General features: G+C 34.0%; 1 non-coding gene across 1 annotated transcript; it reads left to right on the top strand.

Moving 5' to 3' along the window:
- Positions 1–6,659: 6,659 nt before the first annotated feature.
- LOC133030695 (small nucleolar RNA R71) lies at positions 6,660–6,766 on the top strand. The gene has a single exon (XR_009684244.1). It is a non-coding gene; the product is annotated as a small nucleolar RNA R71 (small nucleolar RNA).
- The last annotated feature ends 2,661 nt before the right edge of the window (positions 6,767–9,427 follow it).

The following is a 9,427-nucleotide window of genomic DNA, read 5'->3' as shown; positions in this document are numbered from 1 at the left end:
GTTACATTAGTGGAGAGGATTACACTAGTTCAACTTATGGAAACAAACTTTTTAAACTTGAGGATCAAGGGGTAGTTGTGATAGAAATTCAAGATATTGGTGGGAAGTTTTTGCACACTTTATTGATTGAGTTACTCTTGATAAGTTTTAAGGACATAAATAGCATTCAAAATTCTGTTGAAATACACAAGTTCGAGGCATATTCACTACTACCAATTACATTTTCATTTCATCTAATTCTGAGAGCAAATTTCGTCCCTAGACCAAGTGTGAAAGAGCAAGATTTTCTCTACTGCAAGCATGTTAGTGTCGCTGTCATTTTCTGTTTTTATTGTTTAGTTCTTTTTGTTTTTCATTACTCGAGGACGAGCAATACTCTAAGTTTGGGGTGTGATAACTCTATGGTATAGAGTTAATTTTTATGCTTTTAAACTAAAGTATTGTGAGGAGAGTAATAAAAATGTGTTTATTTTGCTTAATTTTAATTAGTTTTAGTGTTATTTTCTATTTAGTAATCTAACCTTTAAGTTTTGTAAATATTGATATTGTTGGGTGTGTTTTTCCAATTAACTGTGCTTATTTTGTTGAAAAAGGAGGAATTAAATTGATAGGTAAAAGAAAAAGAAGCAAGGAAGAAAAGGAGCACAAGCTGAAACTGGGCTGATTGCTGAAGCAATGCTGAAGTGAATTCAGCATCCTGGCAGTGACGTGGAAACACGAATTTCACTTATCCACCTCAGCAACTTCGGTCCAGTCACTCAAATTGCACCAGCCAGCTGACGTGGAAGAAAGGGGTCTAACCCTAGTGGGCCAAAGTGGAAAAGTTTGGGCTTCTATTTTGGGGTAGGAGGTTGGTACCCTAAAAACCCAACATCTAAAAGAAGAGAAAAAGTAAGTACACCATAGTCATCTTCATCAATTTTTCGTAATTGGAGCAGCTGCCATTTTTCTAGAGAAATTTTAATTCACAGCAGGGAGTACTAAAAAGAAGAAAGAAGAGGGGACCAAGCCTTAGTGTTTGACTTTTCTTTTACCCCTTCTCTTTAGTTTTCTTTCTTTACTCTCTTTTATTGTTGTTTGTACTTAGTATTAAAAACTTCTTGAGATTGTAAATTTGGGCAGCAGCCATGGATGAATTGTTTTTAGCTTGGATTTTATCTTCTTACTTGAATATGAGCTAAACTTTTGAGGCTTGAATGACTATGAACTTCTAAGTTGGGTATGATTAAATTTTAAGCTTACTTTAGCATTTGTTTGCCTTTGTTCATTCAAGTGAGTTTAATTTTAATTGATTGTTGTTTCTTGGCCATGAATAACAATTCGTTAAACTAGATCTTGTACCGGAAGGGCTAGATCTAGTAGTTCAACTTGAATGGAGCAAGTGAAAACCTAGATTTAGGCTTTTCTTTGTAAGTGGAATAGGAATATTTTATTTACCTTGCATAACTTACCAAATGAATGTTTGAATGGTGTTCTGCTTGCTGGTTAGGAATATATTGAGCTCAATGGTAGAATTAAAATTGTGAGTGTTGGAAAATTCTCACAAGCCTAGAAGAATTTGTGGTTATCTCTGTGCAGAATGCTAGAGTAATGCTGAACCGATGCTGTACTGACTGTAAAAAAAACCTGACTAGAAGGAATTAGTTATTCAAGCCATTTTTTGCCATATTATATTTTTTATCTTGCAAACAATTTTTCTAGCAGCAGTAGTTTTAATTTTAGCAAGTTTAATTCTTGTCAATTTTAATTTTGAATCATTACTCGACCATTTACATATTATTTCTTTTTATTTTAAGTTGTAATTAGTTGATTTTACATCAAACGTTGTTTGCAATCCCTGCGGAGACGATCTTACTTATCACTTTATTACTTGTTTGACTGCGTATACTTGCGTATATAATTTTCACAACAAAAATTTAGTTGGTTAGTTTAAGAATAATAATTTAATTATATTAATATCTTATTTCACATATGTTACATGGACAATGTTTTTTTATTTATTTATATTATTTATTCAATTTTTTTAACAAACCTATTATTTATTTGATCTAAATTGCTATGATTAACTTGTTGACAGATCCAATGATCTGATTTTAATCATAGTCCAATTGTCAATAGATCTTATAAATAATTTGTAACATGTAAATTTTGTACTTCTTTCATTTGTGTAAACCTAGTAACATGATAGGGCCCATCCAAATCATTTGACCTGTGTGAGCCTATATGTTTGCTATTGGGCTTAGATGCATATAGGAAGCTCATTTAAGTTTTACTAAGTAAATGGACTAGGTTGCAAAAATAAAATTTGACATAAGTAATTTTATTTAGGCCCAATTAGATTTGGGCTTATTCAATGAATAATAATTGTTTATTTAAAGGTTAAATTCCTCTCTTTTGGGCCTTGTGTGAGAGTTGGGGGCCAATAGAAGTAGGTACGACATAATGAACCCAGCTCCCCCTCACATGAACTACCCCAATTGTGAAGGCCCATTTGCCTTATTTAAATAATTGTATTAGGTTAATTATATTAGTTTAACCTAATTAAAATTGAATTAGCAACATAATTAACTTTTAAAATATATGAAATTTATTTTTTATTTAATATTTTAAAGTTAATTTTAGAAAAACACTTAGTTAATGATATATATTCTAGATAGTTATTTCTATACTAGTTATTATTTCTAATATTAAATAGGAAAATATCATTGATTGTGAAATTAATTGTTTAATAATTAATTTTAGTACAATCTAAGTTTACTATATTTTCCTAGTATTAAACTAGAATTAATAATCAAGTTTCCTCTATACTTAATTATTTATTTCTTGAAATTAATACATTTAATTAAATTGAAAATTTCAATATCTAAGTTGATTTTCATCATGATACTTATTTATTGTTATTTTCATGTTATTTAATTAAAGTTGAAAATTATCTTAAGTTTTGAATCTTATTTCAGAATAACTTAGATCTCAATAATTTTCAAAATATATTTTGTTTTATTTTATTAATCTTTTTCCCACAATTTCGAAATTACATTTCTTTAATGCAGAAATTTCGAATTTTATTTGAAAAATAGATTAAAGTTGAAAATTTTTTATTTTAATTTTGGACCAACTTAAATCAATGATTTTTTCATTTAATGATTAATTAAAATATATGAACTAAAATATATCATTATTAGAAATTGAATTAATTAGTCAATGAAAGTCTAGATAGTTATAATCTGTTTTGCTTGAAGTATTTTTCTAGTGATATTTAATTAAATAGAAAATTAATATTTAAGTTAATTCTTAATTATGATACTTAAATATTTGAAATTTTTCTTAAATATTTAATTAAATAGGAAAATTATATTTTTGTTGTAAATTAATTTTAATAATTAATTTTGGGCCAACATAAAATTAAGATAATTTTTCCAGGATTTATTTTTATTTTATTTTAAAGCATTTTCGAAAGTAGTATTCTTATACTCTTCATTTTTCGAAATGCAATATATATTTGTAGAAAATTAAATTTGAGTTGTAAATTAATTTAAATTAATTTTGAAACAATTTAAATTGAATAATTTTCTAAATATTTATTGGAAATTATTACTAAGATGGAAATAATTCACGTTATTTTCGTATCCATCTAAGTATGATTTATAAATATTAAATTAAAATTTATATTTAGAATTTTTCATTCTAAATTGGAAATTTTAATTAAATAAATATATATATTTAAAATAAATATTAGAAGAAAATACAACTTTCATTAAATAATGAGCTTTATTATTATTAGGACATTTGATCTCCATTGTTGGTTTTACATAGCTATTATTTTAGTGAGTAATCCTCCCTAATGGAGGAACGTTCATTAGCAAGTTAGCACCGTTTAATCTCGAAAGATAAGTAATTTTGTAAGTTTTTTATATAGTATTGATCATGTAACGTCCCCGCTTCAAGCCTCCATTGGACCCTTACACCCACGGATTAATGGCTCTTATACACGAGTACGCCACTCTGGCTGCTTCTTGGATTGATGACTGACCCTACAGACCAACACGAGTGTTTCCAGCGTGCTTTGTCCTCACTCACACGCATCCTGGGAAAACTTCCCAGGAGGTCACCCATCCTTGAAATTGCTCCAGGCCAAGCACGCTTAACTGTGGAGTTCTTTCGAGATGGGCTACCGAAAAACAAATTTGCTCACACCATATTGCAGCAGCCCCTTTTTTCTGTCATTCCTTGCTTTGCACCAGCAATAAAGATCCCACACTACAGCAAAATCATTAGTAAATGTAGGAAATTAAAAATTATATATATATATGTAATTATATAAGTATGTATATACTATTTTTTTTTTCTTTTTCTTCTTTTCCTCTTTTTTTTTTTCTTTTTCTTCTTTTCCTTTTTTTTTCTTTTTTTTTTTTCAAGGGGTGGCACACCCCAAACTTAATTGTAAATACATATATATTTTTTTTCAAGGGGTGGTACACCCCAAACTTATTACATAGCATATATATAACTAAATATAATCTTGTTCCTCCGCTCTTGGGTTGCCCAAATGTGATTCACTAAAGCCATGACAACCCGAGACCCTTCTTCCTCAAGCCTCTTCCAATGTGATGGAGGTCTTTGCTCGATTGACCTCACCACCCCCAAACTTCACTCCTTGGCTTTTCACCAAGAATTTTCTTCTTGAAAGTGCATCACGTAGTTCCACCACCACATCGAGATATACTCTCACCACCAAGAAAGATCCATCACACCTTGAATCTAGTCGTCCATGAGTAGCCTTCGTTAAAGATTTGGCGAAAATCACTTGTTGCCTAACTTCAAACATTTGAGACCAAATTTTTCTACTAAACTTCTTTTTCTTTCTCTTCTTTTCGGGTAGTTTTTTAGGTTCAAATGATATTTTGTCTTTGTTTTCTCGCGGCTCGTTATCCTTAGCAATTTCTTTAAGGGGAATCTTCTTTCTCACCTTCTTACTATTTTTGAATTTGGACTCCTCAACCATGTTAGGGTCCATATCTCCAATTGCTAAGCATTCTCCTATTGCATCCGGAGCACGTATGGGATGAAAAACCTTGAATGTAGCTTGCTCATCTTGAGCTCTCATGGTAAGCTCTCCTTTTTCAACATCTATCAAAGTCCTTCCCGTGGCAAGAAATGGCCTCCCGAAAATGATTGGAACTTCCCTATCTTCCTCATAGTCAAGAATAATGAAATCGGCCGGAAAAATGAACTTATCCACTTGTACCAACACATCTTCAATTTTCCCTTCCGGATGAGCCATGGAACGATCCGCTAATTGCAAAGTGACGGTGGTTGGCCTTGCTTCTCCAATTCCCAACTTCCTAAAAATAGACATAGGCATGAGATTAATACTAGCTCCCAAGTCACAAAGAGCTCTTCCAACATCTCTACCCCCAATAGAAATTGGAATTGTAAAGCTGCCCGGATCTTTCAATTTGGGTGGGATTTTACTTTTCAACATGGCACTACAGCCCTCCGTCAAAGCGACAGTTTCAAACTCGCCAAGCCTCCTTTTCTTTGTCAAAATATCCTTCAAAAACTTCACATAAGTTGGCATTTGCTCCAAAGCTTCCACTAATGGTATATTGATGTGGAGCTGCTTTAGAACATCAAGAAATCTACGGAATTGACCATCGTCTTGCTGCTTCTTGAATCGTTGAGGAAATGGTGGAGGTGGCTTTTGCAAAGACTTTTCTGCAGTAGAATGCTGACTGGATGCTGTAACTACTGGGGGAATTTCAGCAGCTGAAATTGCTGGTTTTTTCTTCATTTCCCCCTCTTTTTGGATTGAAGAGGGCTCCTTACTGCCTGTTGCAACCACATTTGACTCAAGAATTTTTCCACTTCTCAAGGTTACCGCTTTGCAATGTTCCTTGCCATCTCTTCTTGGATTTTCGGTGTCACTAGGCAAGGTGCCTTGTGGTCTATTCTTCAAATCATTGGCCAATTGCCCCAATTGAACTTCAAGATTCCGAAGAGATGCTGCCTGGCTTTGAATTACAGCGTCATTCTTGGCCATATAATCTCTCATTAAGCTCTCCAAAGAACTAGTTTGAGAGCCTTGAGGTTGGTGAGGTTGTTGAGGTCTTGGTTGTTGAGAAAAACCCGGTGGGAATGATTGCTTTCCTTGTCCTTGTGCTCCACTTGAACTTGCCCCTTGACCTCCCCATGAAAAGTTCGGATGATGCTTCCATGCCGGATTGTAGGAGTTTGAGTATGGATTGTTGTTGCGGTTGAAGTTTTGATTACCCACATAACACACCGAAGCTGGATTTGAGGGGCAATTTTCAAAAGTATGCCCATCACCACAATACACACAAGAGATTTCTGCCCTTTGAATGGCAGCGGCTGGTTGTACACTTCCTCCCATATTCATATTCTTCAAAATGTTGGTCATTGAGGCCATTTGAGCGGTTAGAGCGGTCAAAGCATCTACTTCAAGAACACCCGCTACTTTTCGGCTTGTAGGAGCTCTATTAGTTGACCATTGATAGTTGTTGCTAGCTATCCTTTCCAAAATCTCAAAAGCTTCATTGTAAGACTTGGAAAGAATGGCTCCATTAGCCGAAGCGTCCAACACCATCCTAGAAGCCGCACTGAGACCATTGTAAAAAGTCTCAAGTTGGATACAATGAGGAATACCATGGTGTGGGCACTTCCTCAACAACTCCTTGAATCTTTCCCATGCATCACTAGTAGTCTCATCTTCCAATTGTTGAAAGGACATGATCTCGCTTCGAAACTTTGCATTTCTTGTTGGAGGAAAGTACTTTCTCAAGAATTTTTCAGCCAAGTCATTCCAATTAGTCACCGAATCGGGAGGAAGAGTGTTAAGCCATGCTCTAGCCCGATCCCTCAAGGAAAATGGGAACAACTTCAATCTTAAAGCCTCTTCACTTACTCCTTGTAGCTTGAAAGAATCACTCACCTCCAAAAATGAGCGAATATGGAGGTGAGGATCTTCTGTTGGCGACCCACCAAATTGACTAACCGTTTGGAGCATTTGAAACATGACGGGCTTGAGCTCAAAGTGAGGTGCTTGGATTTTGGGTCTCACAATACCCGGATTTAGCTCATAGAACATAGGGGCTGCATACTCTCTTATTGCTCGGGCTCTATCATCGGCCAAAGCAATAGGATTGGCTTCATTATGAGCACCCCCAATTGTTGGAAATTATTTTACCAGGATCTTAGATCTACTCACAAGTATGTTTATTAACATCCTAAATATGAACTTTCTAAAACGATAAATTAAACACATATAAAGTTTAAGAAACCTTACATTGGGTGCAGCGGAATTATAATGACTCCTTCCGTTCAGATCTCTAGCCCTTGATTCCTTTCTGTAGCAGAGTATTATCAAGATCTGAACCTGGATCTTCTTCTCTGAATCCTTGATGCTGAATCTCCTTTGCTGTTGATCTTTCTTCACAATCTTCCTCACTATGATTGAGGTATTGCTTGATGTGTGTGGGCACTACTCTAATCACTAAGAGAGGTTCGAAATATTGAGGAAGAAAAGAGAGAGAGAGTGGCGGCTAGAGAAGAGAGTGGAGGCTCAGGTTTTTCTGATTCAGAAAGTGTAATTTTCCTGAAGCCTTCACTATCTATTTATAGCATTCCTCTAGGGTTTGATTTGAAGTATATGGCATTAAAATAATGAAAAAATCAGTTAAAAAAAGATAACATAAGTGGCCGGCCCTAGGCTAGGTGGACTGGGCCTTGATTTTTGCAATTTTGCAATTTTACCACTTTTGTATCTGATTTTCTCAAAAATGCCAATTTCCTAATTCAATCATTTAAATGCCAATTCTAACTATTTAATAACTATAAATAATTATTAAATAATATTGTCATTTATCATATTTATTAATTGCACCATACAAAGTATCATAATCAACAAATATGCCCCTGTTAACTCTTTCTTTACAATTTCGCCCTTACTTAGTGAAAAGTTCACAAATAGACATAGTCTAATTTGTGAATTATAATTGATTAATCAAAACCAATTACATGAGTCTTACAAACAATATTATCTCAACTAGTGGGGGGACCATGGGTCTATATAACTGAGCTTCCAATAAGTAGATCAAGAATTTAGCACTAAAATTCACTAACTTATTAATTCTTCGTTGAATCCACGCATAGAACTTAGAATTGCACTCTCAGTATATAGAATGCCCTATATGTTCCACCATATAGACACATCATTAGTTATCCATTGTTATAATCCTAATTTGATCAATGATCCTCTATATGAATGATCTACATAGTAAAGGGATTAAATTACCGTAACACCCTACCATGTATTTTATCCTTAAAACACTTGACCCCGTATAAATGATATTTCAGCTTATGTGAAATGAGATCTCCACCATTTATTTTCGTTTGGCCAAGCTCGAAGGAAATCAACCTTTGCTTACTATTTGCCAGATAGAAGCTATAGATTCCATGTTTATGCTAGCGCTCCCACTCAATTGCACTACCGTGTTCCCAAAATGTACGTATCACCCTGACCTAAAAGTAGGCTTAACTAACAAATCAAAGAACACGAATAGCCTTTCAAGATTGAGCCTAATCATAACAGGATTAAGATCATTTGATCTAGGATCAACTTGGCGATATTGACTTGAATAGATTTTACGGTAACTTTAATTAAATCTAATTCAAAGTTCAATATCGGTCCCTTCCGATGCATACTCCATGCATCCAACCTGAGCTTTACTTTAACCAATGTTCTGGAAAGAACATAGTATTTCTCCAAATACAAGTAAACTCTTGTTGTAGATTATCATATCAGTAAAACCCTGTGTCTGATAAATCTAGGAAACTTTATTCACATAGTCATGTTTACTTTCCAATGTGATGACAGCACAATAAACATGATCAAGTATGTGAAAAGGGTTTAAGATGAATTTATAAATCAATTAGACAAGCAATTGATAAAGTGAGCCAAAACATACACAAATGAATGAAAAATACTTCTGTTTCTTTATTGATGTTGAATAAAATAGATTACATTGAAATGGAGTTTTATTTAGGGAATAAAACCTAACAAACTCCCACTTGCACTAATATAAAACTAATTAGTACATATCAATTAATCCTAAATTCTGACGGTGCTTTTCAAAGGCTGTCACGGCCAAGACTTTGGTAAATGGATCAACTAGGTTGTCCTCTGTGTCAACTTTCTCAACTAGTACGTCCCCTCTTGCCACGTATTCTCTGATAATGTGATACTTCCTTTCAATGTGTTTGCTTCTCTTGTGGCTTCGAGGTTCTTTGCTGTTTGCTATTGCTCCATTGTTATCACAGAGTAGTACCAGAGGCATTTCCATTCCAGGAACAACTCCTATGCTGGTGAAGAACTTTCTTAGCCAGACAAGTTCTTTTGCAGCTTCGGCTG

Source organism: Cannabis sativa, chromosome 8, assembly GCF_029168945.1.
Source record: "Cannabis sativa cultivar Pink pepper isolate KNU-18-1 chromosome 8, ASM2916894v1, whole genome shotgun sequence".
In the NCBI taxonomy this organism is placed as follows: Eukaryota; Viridiplantae; Streptophyta; class Magnoliopsida; order Rosales; family Cannabaceae; genus Cannabis; species Cannabis sativa.
This window is presented reverse-complemented; position numbering and strand designations above follow the sequence as displayed.